Source organism: Poecile atricapillus, chromosome 4 (assembly GCF_030490865.1).
Source record: "Poecile atricapillus isolate bPoeAtr1 chromosome 4, bPoeAtr1.hap1, whole genome shotgun sequence".
Classification (NCBI taxonomy): domain Eukaryota; kingdom Metazoa; phylum Chordata; class Aves; order Passeriformes; family Paridae; genus Poecile; species Poecile atricapillus.
Genome location: NC_081252.1, coordinates 71,759,948 through 71,778,159, shown reverse-complemented (window position 1 = coordinate 71,778,159; position 18,212 = coordinate 71,759,948). Strand labels below are relative to the sequence as shown.

The 18,212-nt window shown below is 37.0% G+C and overlaps 1 long non-coding RNA gene across 1 annotated transcript; it reads right to left on the bottom strand.

Annotated features, from left to right (window-relative positions):
* Positions 1 to 551: 551 nt before the first annotated feature.
* LOC131578879 (uncharacterized) lies at positions 552 to 17,561 on the bottom strand. The gene is made up of 5 exons (XR_009277576.1): positions 16,834 to 17,561; positions 15,431 to 15,698; positions 6,884 to 6,946; positions 2,561 to 2,693; positions 552 to 934 (listed from the first exon to the last, which is right to left on the bottom strand). It is a non-coding gene; the product is annotated as an uncharacterized LOC131578879 (long non-coding RNA).
* Positions 17,562 to 18,212: the final 651 nt, after the last annotated feature.

Below are 18,212 nucleotides of genomic sequence, written 5' to 3'. Positions count from 1 at the left end.
ACACAGGGGAGCTGGCTCCCCATATTGCCACGAGGATTGGGAGCCAGCAGCTCCCAGGGAATTCACTCTGGCCAGGCAGACAGGGACCCCAGCAGTGTGAAATCTGTGATGTCCCTGGGACAGGGCTGCCCAAAGACATGGTCCTGCCATGCTTTTACTGAATACTGTCACAAATCATGACAATTTTAGCCATTTGCTGCTGATTCCTAAGAGGTGTGACTCCTTTAGCACAAAGGCTTGATATTCCTTATGTGATTCTTATTTTTTCCAGTCTGTTTTTTTTTTTGGTTTTTTTTTTTTGTTTTGTTTTGTTTTGTTTTGTTGGTTTTTTTTCAGTAATACTGAGGGATGGCAATTTTCTTCCAAGGAAAATTTGCAGATCTGAACTTCTGCAAATATTCATTTACTTCCTTTCTCCCTGGTCTTCCTTCTCCTCATACAAAGAAATCTGGAGTTGAGACCTGCATTTGTAATTTCAGGGATGATTTTTATTGGATTTTTTGCAAACACTTGTTTTTTTACTATTTTATAATGTACTCTGTCATCAATTAGTGGTCTTCACTAAAGAGATAGTCAGAATTGGAGAAGTTTTAATGGAAACTGTGGGTTTATTTGGAGAAGAAATATTCAGACAGATCCTGAAACTACCAGAGATTTGTAACTATAAACTACCAGAGATTTATAAAAGAAAATGAAATGAACCCTGTACTTAATGGTTTAATCCAAATCCTTTGGGATTACAATGAGACCTCCATGGGGAGATGTTGCACATCTGCTGAATGGGGACAGGAGGATTTATTCATTCTCCTGCAGCATCTGGTTCTTGCACACATCAGGGAAGATGACAGCTCACAGGTCTGATCCACTGCTCCACAAAATCAGGACAATTCTGTTCACTCCTTCTTTTCCAAAGCACTGCTTCCCAACTGAGACACTGAAACAGGAAAGAGCAGCGATTGCCACATTCTTAAATGTCAACTGATAACAACACCCATTAAACAGTAATATGAAGACCCATACCTAATTAATCTGACAATTATGATGAAAAAAATAACATAAACAATTAAGTTTTAATTATGTTCATTAAAATATTTTTAGTACAATATACTTGAAAAAGATGATTAGGCTTTAACTTTTATTTCAAAGCAGCTACAAGTTACTAACCAACCCACCTCCAAAGTGTCAATTAGCAGAGTTTAGCTACTTTCTTACTGACATTCAAATGGGGTTTGAAATGCCAGCAAAACACTTTAACACATCTAGATTCCTGATAGGTTAATAAAATGGTAATAGATTGCTTTTCAATGTATAATTTTCAATTAATGGCATTATATCTAAGCTTTATTCAACAGTAGGAATCTAGTTTTTAATTATATTACAAATGAAAACTTGCAATATTAAGTTTATAATTAAAATCTTAATTGAGTCAGGAAGTCATAACAATAAAAAGGTTGTTGAACAGTGCATTTATTTTATTATTTGTGATTCCTTATGTCCCCTTCAAAACAGAAATAAAATGCATACTATTTATTAAATTCTAAATCCATGTTATTTAGATTTAATGGGACTCTGTACATTGAATTAAATTAAAGAAGGATCAGGCCATATCTATACTGTCTCTGTTTACTAAACAAGCATTCAGAGAATCAATTTCCTGGCCCCATGAATTCTTAATTTAAGGAACACAGGACATTAACATATATCAAAGTTGCCTGGGTTTGCAGTTCCTGATTTTTAGGGTTCTGTGGCCAGCTAGGGACAAAACAAAACCTTCCTGTGTGAGATAAAATGATGAGAGCCTCCTGTTGATGGCCTGAATAAGATCTGTGGAACACAGATCCAAGCTGATGAACTTGAGGCATCATGGAGTTACCCCACCCTTCTTGTTATGGTGCTGGGTGAGGAATAAAATGTTTTCATCATACCACTATTCAATCATTTTTATTTATTACACTGAGGAAGTGAATGATGCACTAATTTTAGCATGTTAATAATAATACAGTTCATTGCATTCTAGTCACAATCCAACACAAATTTTGCTGCAGTAGCAATAGCAGTTATTTCTCTTATCTGTTCTTTAAGCAACTTTTAAAATAAATATTTTAAACATAAATCAGCCTCAATTATCTTTCAAAAGTCCTGTTTTTTTGTGGATTTGCCAATGGGCTGTCTCTTTGAACAGGATTTCACGAGGTTCTCCAGTGATACATTACAATTCAGCCTGGGAGAACCTCTGCTTGCTAAATAATTTACTTCATTATTTGCTGTTCTCATCTAGTGAAAAAAAAAATAAGAAAAATCCTTAATTCCTGTAATACAATTAGTAGTTTCAGGTATGCTGTTAAAACATGCTGCAGTTTGATAATGCTTGATTATTTGGATTTTAGCCTCGGTGTATATCTGCATGTAGTAACCGGATATTATTTTAATCAGACAGCATGTCCTCTCATCCAATTCATATTTTAATAATCTAGAATTCATCTATGGGACAAATGAATATGAGATTAACCTAAGAACAAAAAGATAAAGCAATAATAAAACACAGAGGTAAAGACATTACGTAAATTACGCTATTAAGTTCACAAATCTGTAGATTTGAATCTCCTTTCATCCATCTTTTTCCCCTTTTGATTTCTTGCTGGTTATGTAATTTGGATCATTTTTCTCACACTGGGATGCAAATCATGACTCATCTAGAAAAACAAGAGAAAAGCAGTAGGATTCAACTTACAGATTATAACACTGCAATTTATGTGAGTGATAACAAAACTCCACATTTGTGGCGTGACAGTGAATTTATTCTTCTGTGTAAAGGAAGTGAGAAAGAGTAGAACTTAGCAGCACCAAAACAAGTCTGGGTTACAAAGCAGGAAGAGCTTTTCCTCTGCAGAAAAGCCATAAAAACCTGTAATTTCATGTTTTTAAGAGCAACTTAGACAAATCTTCATCATGAGCTTTTATGATTAATTAATTCTATCTCTGTTCCTGAGTGTAGTCAGCACAAATGACCTCTTGAAATTCCATCCTGACTCACTTTCTGTGATAAACATTTAAAACATTTACTTTTTGAAAAAAAAAAATATTTTGCAAGATACTTATATGAGCAAAGAAGGTAGTAAAACCTGGTGAAAAAAATAAATACATGTATTTAAAGTATCATCATTCAGGAGTCTGCATCCAAAGAAAATTGGTATTTCAAATGAAGGAGAAGAAAAAATATTCAAGAAGGGATTCCATTCTTTGTATCAGTGCCTCAGACAGGAAACCAGGACAGACAACTCATAAAAAGTGGTCAAATTGCCTGGAAATAATGATTAATCTTTCAGTTACTTATCAATCTATAAAAATTAGTGTCAGAAGGATATAAGGCTGTGAAATAAACTTAAGGAAGAATCATAATCAATCAAAATAAATCTCAATCATAAAAATGATAATCATGAATGAATTATAAAGATCAGTGGAGACAGCTTTTTGTATGGGCAGAAAGGCAGTTTTGAGAAAATGCCTAAACAGGTAATAATCCTAATTTTCAATTTCAAGTGACAGAAGATATTAGAGGGTGGTGGAGAAGTGGTGGTAAGCAGGATGGGGAGATAGATATATATAGATATATATATATATATATATACACACACATAATGTATATAAAGATAGATAGACAAATAGATAGACAAATAGATAAATAGATAGATAGATAGATAGATAGATAGATAGATAGATAGATAGATAGATAGATAGATAGATAGATAGATAATATATATATACATTACATATTTATTTTTTTTCCACGAGTCAAGCATGGCTGGCACCTCAGCATCAGAGACTTCTGCATTTCTAGAGCCAACTCCTGGTCTAACCACCACCCAAATTTCCAAAAAAGGGCTGCTCAGAAATCAGAAGCAAGTACTTGTGTTCCTTTGTGTTATTACTTTTTGTCCTTTTCTGTTGGTGGATCACAAATAGACAAGTGCAGTTAAGAGGCTGCTTACCTTCAGCTGAAGATGAAGATAGGGAACAAATTACTGGACACAAAACAAAACTAAAAACTGGGGAAAAATTCATAATCTCATTTGCTCTTACGAGTAAAAACCAATGATAAGTGAAATCTATTTCTCTTTACTATTGAAAATGTAATTTTCTTCTGCTTTTGAAAGGTATAAAATAGTTATTTTCTTTCCCTTTACTTTTTGGACCCTCAAACTATCATCTTATTCTTTTCTCTTCCCTTCCTTTTTTACCATTTTTAGAAGTGGATTTAATGATGATTTCAAGATTTTAATCAACTTTCAAATTATTCCAGTGAAAAAAAAATGATTAAATATTTCATCCATGTCTGTGCTATTTTATAAACAGGAAGATTTGATATGATAACCTTGGAATTTCCAACAGAGCTTCAACCCAACATTTGATATTGTGAGAGATAAAGTCTCCACTGCAGCCCAGGTGCTGTAGAGCCCTCAGTGACTGCACAGGGACCTCTTGAACAATGTATGGCCACAAAAATGACAACCCAAACCTCACACTTGGGAGCAAATTGCCTCAATCCACATTAAAGTGCTTTGATTCCTGATTTCTGAAGCTGGAAGTTAAGTATTTGGCTTATGTGGCTTTGAGGATTTCTGTGTCAGCTGCAATTAAATGTTCTTCAAAAACTCACCACAGCTCATCAGAAAAAATCTCCTTGGTAGTGCCAAACTCTCTGCTGCAGAATAGATGTGTCCCACCATTATAAATCAATGTGTAAAGTGAAATTAAATAGGGTGCTTGTCTTTGAAAATAATGTGTTTTTAAAGCAAACAAAAAAATAAAGTCCTTTGTAGGTGCAATCTAAACTCTACATATTCAAAGAACAAAAAAGATTGAAGTGAGTGTTTTGAAACATTTTAAACAATCCAAGTCTCTGCACTCCTCCTGATACACTGATTGACACAGTTTTCATGCAATGGTCTGAATAATGACATTTCTTCATCTCAAATAATCTGTCCAATAGAACTTCAAAAAGAAAACACCACATTCCACTCCATTATGACAGTTTTAAATATTGATTAGTTTCTGGTTTTTGTTCAGGAGGTTGAGGAGGTTGAAGAAGAAAACTAAAATACAGACAATTAATTAGGAAACTGCAAGAAGAAATTTGATTAATTTTGCTAACTACTAGATACCATTACCTATAAAAAAGATGTAAGGAAAAAAAAATCCCTGGCATCATGGTCTCTACCAGTATTAACAAATCCATGAGTAATCCTGTAATGAAATTGTGCAAGAATACAAATTGAAGCCATATTGTAAAACTATCCTGAATAAGGTCCTAGAACGATTTGATGTCAGAATTGTGCATTCATCTAGCTATTAAACTTTTGATTTTCAGAAAATAATGGTAATTAGAACTAAAATACACCTTTAGAAATTATCCAACATTTTTTCTTCCTCCAAGGACTTCACGCCAAGGATTTCTGACTGATGGCTTATATTTGATGTCCTTGTACATGGCCATGTCATCATAGAACACCAAAGGATCATCAGCTTTTCTCTCTTTTTCTCTCTCCACCCCTTTAGTTCCACAGAAACAGATATTGTAGGGTGTTAGGCAGTGCAGGCCACATGGGACAAATGCAACAGGAGCAGAGAGGTGAAGGCACAGGGCTAGAGCACGTTGTGTGATTCTGATCATGGAACAGACTCTCAGCAGATGGGGGTAGTGAGAGAGGATCTATATTCCAACACTTACTGCGATTTCCACCTTCATTTCAGGCTGTTGGATGAAAATGAGGGTCTTTAATCACATTTAGCAAACAAAATTTTAAGTATAAATCCACCAACATAAAAGTTCTTTTTGAAATCCATGCAGCCAGCTTTTTACTCTCTCATATGAAAGTTTAACTTCAAGTACTTTGATTCAAACGAAATATTTTCAAAAAGAGAAAAGGGAAAAAAATTCACTGCATCCCCCAAGGCACACTCAGTAGTTAATTTGACAACAAAGCCATCCATTATGGGTGATCAAGTGATGAGCTATCTCATCAAAACACACAATACAAGATTATTCCAGTGTTTAATTAGAGCAGTAGTAAAGGAGTCAAGCCAACAAAACATTTAACTCATCCCATTTAATCAGTTCCTGGAATTAAACAAAAAGTCTCACTTTCAGTCTAGCAGTTTAAGATACATAAAGGCATCAACTTTCCAAAGAAAAGCACCCAAATATGTATATTTAATTTAGCAGCCAAAAGAGGTAGCGGTTTTACAAATTTTCATGTGTATTGTTTCATCTCCTTTCTCCTGTTAGTGAGCTTCTTGTGGGTGCTAGGATCAGGCTTTCAAAATATCATTCTGCACATTCCTGCATTTTGCATGTCCAATGTTGGAAAAGGTTTGTGGGCAGAACACTCCCGTCTATCACCCACCTCTTCCCCATCTGTCCCTTGAGGGCTGAGGTGGATCATCTGAGAACAGAATCCATGGTGTGGGCACAAGTGTTGGGCTCAGCAGATCTCCATCAGTCCCTGCCTTTCCTTTTGGCCGCCCTCTGCCAAATCCTGCTGCTGCTGCTGTCTCAGGTCAACAGCCAAAAAACGTGGATAACATCAGAGTTCTGCTCCAGATCAAGTGGGAGCAAGATCTTAGAGCAGGTCTCACACCACCCATGCTGAAGCTCATCAAAAGGTGGATATTTTCAAGTAAAACCAGAAGCCAACCCAACAGAGCTCTGAGGCTGGTATGAATAAAAATAATTTCCCAGTGGAAGTCCACATGATACGCAAATTTCTTGGCAAAATGTGTAGGGAGTTTGGAAGGATCTGGGTGTGTCTGAGGCTGTTAAACCTCTCTGTGTATTGAACCTGTGGGGATAACCCTGGATTACACAGACTGTGTCCATACTTACCCACACAACAGCGTGAGGGCTTGTGTTCAAGGGCTGATCTGTGATTATCTCACTCACCAGCTCCTAGCACAGAATAATTTGGGTTACAGGAGGCACCACTGAGCACTTTCTGGGATAACAGAGAAGATTCAGCAGACAGTGAGCCCCCAAAAACCCCAATATGGTTACTATTACCATGTATTTCAAGACCTAAATCACTCTGTACGTAAATTGTGTTTATGCCACAGGCTTCAGGGGCAGAGGAGGGACCTTGGGCTGATTAATTTTCCTGTGTTCTTTTTTTAAATTAGTTTATACTGAGTTATCTGTATTGATCAGGAGACTTTTCTTACCTGATAATAAAAAGGCAGTAAATTCTCACGTTTGCATACTCTCCCTCCACTTTCCTCTACATTTTTTGCTAAGGTTATTTGTGGTGTATTTCAAAACCAATCCTGAATCTCAAACCTGTCCCTGGAACTAACAGACCATAAATTGTTGGTTAACCTTGAGGCTCCCAGATGGCAGACTCTATTTGAGGGCAAATCCTGACTGCTGTATGTTTTCTTTCTAATATGATGTGTTCTGCCAAGCTCTTTGATAGTATGATGGATAAAGCTCCCTGCATCACTGAAGCTCTACAAATTTACACACCTGCATTAAATTTGTTCCACCATAAAATATTCTACTTTTAATACAGGAATGAGGTTCTTGCTGGTGCTACGTTAAGTGAAACTGAATTGGATCAGCTAAAAAGTAGGTTGTGAAAAATAGAAAAACCCTTTCTTTTTTAATAGTGGTTGGATGAAAAAAAATAAAAAGAACAATGTGAACAATATCTGACCTGGTGACTTGCACTAGAATGGGAAGAATCATCTCTTTGGGAAAATGAAAAAAGAAAAAGAAATAAAGAAACCTAACAAAAAAAAAAAAAAAAATAAAAAAAAAAAAAAAAAAAGACAGTTTTAGAAGAAAAAGTTAAAAAATTAAGAACTAGGACAGTCAGTGGCTCTGCCTCAGCTGAAGTATGGTCTCTAATAACTCCAGTGACACATAATCAATTTATGGGCTTTGCTGTATTACATTCACAGACAATGCAGATGTCATCATTTCCATGTCCCCCAAGAATGGGAAGCATTATATTATATTCACTCAAGAGTGCAAATGTCAGCAAAATGTTGCCATCCTAATTCACGAGAAATTAATTTCTGCATAGTTCTACTCAGATATTTTGCCTACCCAATAGTTGTCTCTCATAATGACCTTTTTTTTTGCAATGTTTGAGAGGTCTGTTGAAATACTGATGTGATCAGAACTACAAAATCAGATTTTGGAGGCTTTGAAATTCTGCTTCTGCTGAATGGTTTTCAGTGGTCTATGGCAGTTCTCAACCTAAATTTCCTAATACTCTCAGAAATCACACGTTAAAGGGATTTGTAAACAGGGATTTGCTTTTTCACAGCCCAAACCTACCTCCATAACTGAGATTCAGCTGTTTTATGCTTACCCCAATAATACCTCTGCTGATTTCAATTTTCACCAGAATACCCTGGAACAGGAGAGTGCATGTTCTACTTTGTCAGAGAAGCCTGGGCATAAATAAGTAATTAGAGAACTACTAAGGATTTGCTGTTGTACTTTCATATTTAGTGGAAAACCCGTGTTTTTAAAGAATTCCAGGAAGCTGTAGGATTCAATTTTTTCATCAGCCAAGACAGCCAAGTACCACTTTCACAGATAATGTAGTGTAAGTGTCTAAATTCCTGATCAATACTCTCCTGTCACTCATTTCTATTCCTGATCAGTCACAAGCTGTTAACTGTCTCTTCCCTTAAAAGAATTTATAGTAAGATATTAGGATTTATATGGTATTGAAGGATAAATAAACATTTGTCTGGAACAGCTGGTGGTAAATAATGTACAACTCTCTGTTGATTCCTGAGACAGCAGAGGTTGTCTTCAGGTCTTTCAGATCTTCTATAAACATTAAGGTTGAACTACACCGAGAGAGGAATAGGAAACTTTCACTCATGAAAAATTCAGAATTTATTATTTTGGCAATGATTTCTATAATACATAAAATACATGAAAATGTTTATGCATATCTAATTATACCAATGAAATGTATAATACTTTATGTGGTATAATTTGTATAATAATAGCACTTAATAATAATAAACATTATAAAGCAGGATGGGGAGAAAAATTGACAAATGTTTCAAAAGCAGACAGATTTGGATGGCTTGGACTTGAATATTTATGCATATGTTATTTGGGAAGCAGGGACTGTGATGACCCCCAAATTATATAGAATTCTGATGAATGTAAAAAAAAATCTAATTATGAATGATTAATATTCAAGCAGCAAGTAACTCATGCTTCCCAGACAAAAAAATACTGACTTTTCTGTGGCAGTGTTAGGACATTGAGGAAGGAATTCTGAGTTTTTTAACATATTAAGTAATACCATCATTTGCAAGTTATCAAATGCCTGCAGAAAGTAATAAAAAGTACTGGAAAAGATGTTTGCATCCAAGCATTTTAAGAACACTGCTTTGCCATTCAAGCCAAAATTTAATTTACAGACTCTTTAGAAATCTAGTAAAATTTCATAGTTCTGTTTCCTGTTCCTGTTTAGGAAATTGAGTTACAAATTCTCAATCTTAATGCAGGAATGCAAGAAATACAATCTCTTACTTTCTGAGCAGATGGAAACCTAAGACTAACCTTGATTTCTATTAAACTTACCAAATTCTCACATTTGCAAGGAATTTACTGTATCAAAACTCGTCTGGTCTGTGTTTGGTTAAAACCACAGTTTTACTGAATAATGAGAATTGAATTTGGGTTTTTTTGCTGTTTTATGCAATGGTAATAATGGCAGACCTCTGGCTCAAGGGGTCAATTTTAAGTGTACAAAAGGTCCAGGGTTTGGGGTGCCACAGCAGTGAACTGGGCAGCATTGCAATATGGTGGAATATGGGCTTGATCTCACCATAAATTATGTCCAGAAAGATTCATCTGGAAGAAACACCCTCCTCCCAAGCACCGCTCATGAATCCGTGTCATTTAACGAGATTTACTTATACACAAATCAAAACTGCAGAGAAGGGAAGGACTATTGCACAGCCAGCGCAAGACGTGGCTGCTGAGCTGGAACTGAGCATTGTGAAATGTTAAACCAGGGAGGCGTTTGACTTTCTGAGAGCCCCAGAACAAAGCAGCTCTCGGCAGACGCTCCCCGAGCCCAGGCCTCTGGCCACCGCCACGCTCGCGAGCCACGGGTGAGCGCGGGGCTCGCCGCTCTTCACAGGAGCCTCGTTGAACTCTGACTTGGCAGAGTCAAGAGGTGGAAGTCAGCCTCTTCATTTTGAAAAATTGGCCCCCATGGGTTTTTATTCGTATTTTAAGATCTACACAAGTGTTTGAAGAAAGAGGAGGTGAGAAGGGCAGAAAACCTTCTTTTTTTTCTAAAGGGTTCTTGTACTTATATCCAAGACTACAACAATAGAAAAGATGAGAGATAGGATGCCCCTGACTGATAAAGCTCTTCCTTTCCTTTAGATGTCTTCCAAGTCATGTAAAAGTGAGGTCCACCAGTTCTTAATTCTTTGGGACACCTTTTGAACCTGTGGCTTTCAGATCATGAGCTCTTAAACAAGAAGTGTTGCAACTAGGCTGAAAATGATATTTTGATGATGTCTCTCTAGCCTCTCTTTACCATGACTTGTAATATGAATATATTTCTACTATCTTCCTCTTCTTGAAACTATCTTCTCAGGTTTTCTGTTGGGGTTTTTTGTTTGTTTTTTAATTGACATGGAATATTTAAATTTCTTGTTTTCTCCAGTTAGTCCTGTTTTATGGAGCTGCTTATAAGTGTTGTGTGATCTATTGCCAACACTTAGGGGCTTGCTTGCAATTTTCTCTCAGGATCCTCCAATGGGTGCGAGAACAAGAAGCCAGTTCCAGTGACTGCCTCTGATATCTCTAATTTCATGATATCTCTGATATCTCTTTTTCCTGAGAGCAAGCAGGAATGCCCCATTTCTGTGGTGGAGAAGCTCCATCACACCTCCTGTGATCTGGAGACACCCTCAGCTGCCCTTGAAGCCTGTCCACTGTGAGAGTGCCTTTCTGGAAAGCATTCATTTCTCCATCTTTCACTGGGATAGAAAATATGTACATGAATCAGCTGGGAATCAGTTTCCAATCATGTTTTTGTCCTGCCTGTTTGCTCATTTTTATTAGAATGGACCTATGTGCTGAAGGAATCTCACAGGGCTTGGTACAAGATATGCCACCAAAAGTTTTTTTTATTGAAATCCAAAGCAATTGAAACAGGTGCCTACAGGGAAAAAGGAACAATTTCATCAGACTTTTTGGATGTGGCCTTTACCCTCATGCATTTTTGGGGTGATTTATCCATTTTAAATAATAGAGAGCAGACTTTTTTGTTTGTAATCAGACGTGCTTATTTTAAAAGACAGAAAATTCTATTTTTCATATGTAGAGGGCATGACTCCTTCCTCTAGAGACAAAATATATGTGTATATTTAATGGGAGAAGAAGGGAAAAAAGGGTTAGGAAAAGAGAATAAAGTGATATGATCCATGGATGTAGAGAATGAAATGAGATTCTATTGAAACTTAACAAGTGAAAATGCCAAGTTGCACTTGACTTCCCAAAATGGTAAATTGCAATCTTAGAATCAAGTTTCTCAAGTTCCCAATGTCCTACACGAGCTGGTTTCCCTTCATGGATTGTTCTCCCTGGATACATCATGTCTGGGGCAGTGTGCTGTGAAAATACCAATTACAAGCTGTTGTTGGACTTGTCTGTTGGAAATACAAAATTTGTAATGGAAAATGTTTACTTTAAGATAGTTGTATGAGCCATCAGATTTCTTCTACATAAGCAAACTGCCCAGCCTGATATTGAAGGGCTTCTTGAAAGGAAGGCTCCTAGGACTGAATTTCTCATGTCAGCCCCAATTTAGGCAAGGGGCTTTATCCAGGCCACAGCCAAGGGAACATCTTGTCCATTCTACACTTTCATGATGACATTATTCTCATTATGCACCTAACTGCTGCTGCCGTTGTTGAATTTTATTTCATGAAACAGAGCACGACTTATGCAACAGCTTTAACCTTTATCTACACCTGGAGGAATCAATGCACATTCCAGCCAAACTCTGCAGGCAACAATTGCAGATTGCAGTCATAATGGTGGGAAATGAGATTGCCTCCCATATCTGCAAATTAGTACATTTTGCAGTAGGTACAAGGTTTTATATAATAATATGTAAAAGTCTCTGGATATTAAGAAGCCTAAAGAGGTAAAATCCTGAAGCATGTTAAGGACATCCTGTGCACTCCCCTGGTTTAATGGAATCAGGATTTCAGCTGCTCTGAATAAAGCTGGTTTTGACTCAGCTGCAGAACAAGGCAGAGTTCTCCTCACTCTGAGGTAAAAAAAGTGCCAGTGAGATTTAAGTTCTTATTCTATGTTCCTTGTTAGGGTGGCTCAATTTTATGTATGTTCCACTAATTAAATGTTTGTTGAACTACTTAACAGATTTTTTCATGCCGTTCTTACAACTGAGCATTGTTTTGGTTTCTTTTAAGGTGTGTTGAAACTAAGAGCAATGTTCAGATAATCCTGCTGTCTTCAAGTCAGCATATTTAATATATATAATTGTATCATCCTCATGGTGAAATTGGTGCACAGAAATTCACAATCAGAAAAAACCCAAACTCCTCAAATATTAATTTAAAAAGTGTTTTCTTGGCATTCCTCCAGGACTTTGGTCCACTGTCTTCTCATTTTGGTTTATATTTTAAATGAAAAAATATTATAATTTTGAATAAGAAAATGTGGCTACAGTGTTTTCTAAATGAAATGTTGCATTTGAAATAGTGGTTCATTATGCAGCAAGAAAGTCCTAATGCTGGGAAGAAATGTGGTTTATTTGAATTTAAATTTTTGCTTAAAGCCTGAATAAGAAATATTTTCTCTGCCTTTCTAAAAGAGATGGAGTGAAGGTAACAATTTACACTTGAATAAAAAGTATGTACAACACCTAAAGAACTAACTTAATATTAAACTTTCAGTGCAATTAATTACTTAGGCTTGAATCCAGAGCTAAGATTTTGGTCTCTAAAAGCTCTGAACTGGAGCATCAAACTCTTGAGTGCCTGGACTTCACAGTGAAGCCCAGGATGGTCTCAAGCATTCAGGTTTTTCACACAGTGTTTTAAAAGTCTTGATGTAGGAGCTCTGGAATTGCAACCTGTCCAACATAATCTCATGGGGAGCAGAGCAACAGGGAATACCAAGGGCAAGGTAGGTGTGTAAATTTCTTTTCCCTTTCAAATGCAGATTATTATTATTATTGTCTTTCTTTCACAGACCTCCCCTCACTCTCCTGGCTTAACAACAGCTGCTCACTGAAGCCTGCTTTCTGCTAGTACTGCCTTTTTTGGTGGACAGCTCACAGCTCAAGAACTGCAGGTACCTTGGAAGTTTCACTCTTTCTGCACATACCAGGACATGAAAGGTTAGTAAGGTTTTCTGCCAGAGCTCCCCAGTAATTTCTGGATTAGGTGCTTATTAATTACTGCAGATCCCATCTCATTTTTGGTCCTGAATTTTCATGGTTCAGCTCTTTTCAGCTGCAGATACATTTATTTTTAATATCACTTGATGAAGAGTTCCTGATTCAAACACAGGACTAAGAGAGTTGTGAGAATTCCACAGCTTTTTAATTAAGAAGAAAAACTTATACTAGCTGTGGGCTATGGGTGCAATATATTCATGTTGGCTTTTGGTTGTGCCCATATTAGAAGAGAACTGAGTCATGTTGGATCAGTCTGGAGAGTCACAGCTGGGTTATTTTGGGAGGGAGAAAGTGTACATTACTAGCAGCAGTAAATCTGTAGGAGGCTGTTAACTATGGACAAAAAAACTCTGTGAATAACAAATAATTAGCACCTTCCAAGCAGAAGGGGTACCTTAGCCAGCAGTGGTTAGAAAGTGAGGCTTTGATCATGGTTTTCACCTGGAATTTTGAAGATTTCAGGTTAGTTCTTGTTCCTGTCCCTGACCCCAAGATGGAAATGAAAACACTGGTTTTCCACACTCCATTTCCTCTTGTTTATAATAAACTTTTTGTCCACTGCTTGCTTGTTCTGTTTTGGTTTTTTTTTTCTGTCTTTCACAAACTATTTTTCTAGCAAACTATGGTTTCCTGTTACAATTACTTAATTGGTTCTGCTACAATTTGGTAAATAATCCTTGGGCATTGATTTTACTTTCAAACAGTGTCCTCACAAAAACATTGGTACTCTGCACCAGAAAGAAACCCATGCTGGACAGAAATGGCAGTGCAGAGTGTTATTATACCTCTTTTTGAAAGGAATTCTTTTTTTTGTGCTTTATAACATGATAATTGGTTCAGCTGTGTGGAACCACTTCTGGGTCCTACAAGGTCCAGGGAGCCAGATGTAACACCAAACACTATTCTCTGTAATAGACATAGTTCAACACTGTATTACAGGCAGGTTTTCAGGCTTTTTTTCATGTTCATCATGACTGAGATAAAAAAAGATTAATAATTAAAACTGCTGGTAAAAAAAAAAAAAAAAGGATCATTATGCAAATTTTAACATTGTGTTCCTGGAGGGAAAAACCTTTCCCAAATAAGGATTTTAACAGAAGATAAACAAGACATTTTCAAAAAGGTCCAGCTAACAGCCTCATCAAATAATTCAATGATGCCTTCATTATTGCTAGTCAGTCCCTGCAGAAAGACAATCTCTTCTGTTTTACATGGTACTGAGCCTTTATAGTTGAAACCTTCCTTTCAATATGATTGTTAATAATGAGCCGTCCTTAGCATATATTTTAATGAAATCAATAGATTATATTTTGACTAAACAGTTTCATGAACTCTGGCCTCCACTGCAGGATTTTTATTGTGATGGCTGTGGATAAAACCAGAATTCCTCATTGGAAGGACTGAGTCCAAACACGCCTGAATGCTTTATCACATAGGGTCAGGCATAGAAATGAAAGCTAAGGGAACTTTCTGAGAACAGGAGATCATTTTGTATTAACTTCCACACTATGGACAAAACCCATCTTTCAAAATATTCAGCAGACATCCAGTGTTCCTACCCAGACTTACTCTTTTTTAGACTTTTTTTCCACTGTGTGTGCTGCCTAGATGTGTTTCGCTTAAATGGAAATTCTACAACCAAAAGGACAGAGTGAGATGACTTAATTGCATTTCTGAAATGGCAGGTCCTGTTCTACAGCAGCTCTATCGCCCTTGCACAGATTCTTTGTAAAAATGAAGCATATTTCAAATGCAAGTTCAGTACTGAATCACAATTTATTCTCCTCTTATTATTCCTCTATAAAATGAGTTATTCTTAACTAATTTTAGCATATTTAATCCTTAGTTGGTGTGTCACTGGAGTTAACACAAATCTATAGATGCTAATTCATGTCAAGACCTCACAAAAATACCTTCTCTTTCTTACAATTAAAGTCTGCAGTACTTACCTAAATACTAACTTTAAAAAGGAAGAATCACCTGTGGTCTGTAGCTCCACTTCAGAATTTCCTTTGGGGTGTTTTATTTAAATCTGCAGGAGACCAGCTCAGCATGCACAGGGTCACAGCTACGTTGACCTCCTGATTGAGGGCAGGAATAGCAGAGAAAACTCTCTGTAGGTCTGGCAAAAAGGGAGTTCTTCAGCAGAAAGATTAGTCTTTTGTCCTCACTCCTTTAAGTCTTTGGCTAGAAAGATTATGCTCTCTCTCCAGCTGGCTAAAAAAAAAAAAAAAATGTGTGAGAGTAAGAATGTAGATGTAGAGTGTAAGAATTCGATGTAGAGTGACAATAATGGCCTTAGGAAGTAATTTTTGTACTGGTGGGCTGAGCCAGACTAAACTCGGGCAGGATGAGCACAAGGCAGCTCTGAGCTGGGAAGGAGTTTCTCACTCCAGCAGGTCCAGGGAAGGTTCTGGCTGTGTTTTCCCCCTGCTCTCCCTGCTCCATGGCAGGGTGGGGACTTCCAGGGAGCCAGCTCAGCAAGGCAGCTCTCAGCTGGGAGCTGGATCACAGCCTCAACATCCCTGAGATTTGGGCCATTCCTCTGTGGTTTGTCAGGGATCTGCTAAAATCAGGCTCCGACATGAACGTCTCAGTGTGGAATCAAGTCCTGCATCTTTCCCAAAATCCTGAAAATATGGTTGATTCGTTTAAAATATTTGCACTAAATGCATAAGAGCATAATTCTTAGAAAATCAGAAACATTCAGCATATTCCATAACCTCATCAACCCAGGTTTTGGTATCTTAACCACCTCTTTTGCTTTAAGGCTTCATTTTGCCACTGTTTTCCTGACCACCTCACTACTTTTGAGCCTGTTTATCAAAAGCAACAGAAAAGCTAGAAGCTTTAATATTTGGAATTAATCTAAAATAGGATGAGTTAATTGTCCCTCTTTGCCCACAGTACTTTCAGTTCTCCATTTAATTCATTTTTTAATAATATATGTACACATTACATCGAGTTATGAAAGGCATTAGGAAGAATCCTTGTTATTATTTCTCTATAACACGAAAAATATATAAATACTTGCAGGCAAGAACTAGAATCACCAGCAACTTAGACAATACATTTTACACCACTGAGTACAGGCACATACAGCCTGAGGTGTTGGTTTCATTAATGTCTCATTTTTCCACGTGTGCATTTGTCTTGACAGTGCAAATTATTGTTCTAGCAGTGGTGGGTTCTGATGTATGGCAGGGATAAATATAAGCAATCAATACAGCTTATAAATATTGAAGTGCTACCACATAGAACAACAGGAAGCACTGGAATAAGAAGACCAAGAGGAGAGAGAAATTTACCAATACATGGAACAAATCCTAATAGTTATCTGCAACACAGTTACCTCGATTTTCTTCTAAGGCTTTATTCCTAGAAAGGTCAATGTCAGGGGTTAGCTTCACCTTTAAGACCGAGTAAAAAAAGGGGAAGTTGAAGCTACTGGTGACTGATGGGAGTTTTTCTTCCTGACCAATTATCAGCCATTTCCAAGAATTGACAGCAGATCTGACCATTAAAAAGTGAATTCAACTTGTAAACACCCCCGTAAGAAGTACACTCAGAGCTCTCTCGCTCTTTTTGGTTTCCGCCTTTTGAGAGGTAACAAGCTCTGTCTTGGCTTTCTCCCCCCTCCCAGGCCCGGGACAAGGCCGCAGGGAGGGGGGGGAAGGAGAGAAAAGCAGAGCTTGGCAGCTTAGTTTAGTTTTCAAGGTCTGCTGCTAGACTGAAACCTGACACTATGAACTCTTGCAGCTTTTCTAAGGCTTTAATTTTTTTTACTACCTGATAAATGTACAGATTACTCTTTTTTGCTAGAAAGACAGAGGAAGAGAGGCAATCAACATGCAAAAGACATCATAAAACTACTAAAAACAGTGAAGAAAAGAGTTAAGTTTAAATAAGAAAGAGAGAAAAAGGAGATGCTTGTTGCTGAAAAGTCTTTCTGTTACAGCTATGGAGATGGACAGTAGTTTAAAGACTCCTTTAATTCATGACTAGAGTATGGGAGGAATAGAGTATTCAAAGTGTGGACTTCAAAGAAAAGAAGGGTGATTATAATACTGTGAGTTGCTGGAACTTGCGAGTGAAGATTTTAAAGCCTTAAAGGAGCCAGGGAGATGGCTGTTTTCCAGGAAGGCTCACAGAAACAACTGAAGAAAATTTCTACCTTTGAATAACTTATCCTTAAAAATAACATCCCTAGATTCAATTTGACCCATTGCACACCTCAGAATAGTGTGAGATGGGAGGAGTGGACTCTAGAAACTCCATGGATTGGCAGGAAGAGACTTCTGTTTCTCTACGGGGACTGATGAGAAGACTCTAAAAATTGAGACTGTTTTTGACCACCAAGATTGTAAAACTATTTTTTTTTGTCTCTATGTTGTTATGTGTACAAAGAAATAGTCAAGTAGTGAAAAGAAAAAGAGTTTTCTGAAAGTTTATTTTAGTATTCTTATTCTAATAGTTTGTTAATAAACTGTCTTTATTCCTTTTAAGTTTTAAGCCTGTTTTGCACTTATTTTAATCCATATCTCACAACAAAAAAATAAGTAATTTTTGTTACTAGTTTAAAACCACAACAGTCCCAAATTCTCCCCTCCCATTATCCATGGACTTTGCCCATTTACTGACATAAGCTCCCCTCTCACCACCTCTGAACTCCTGTCATCCCTCACAGACCCTTCTGCAGCTTCTGTCAGCATCTTGCACTATCCTGAGATA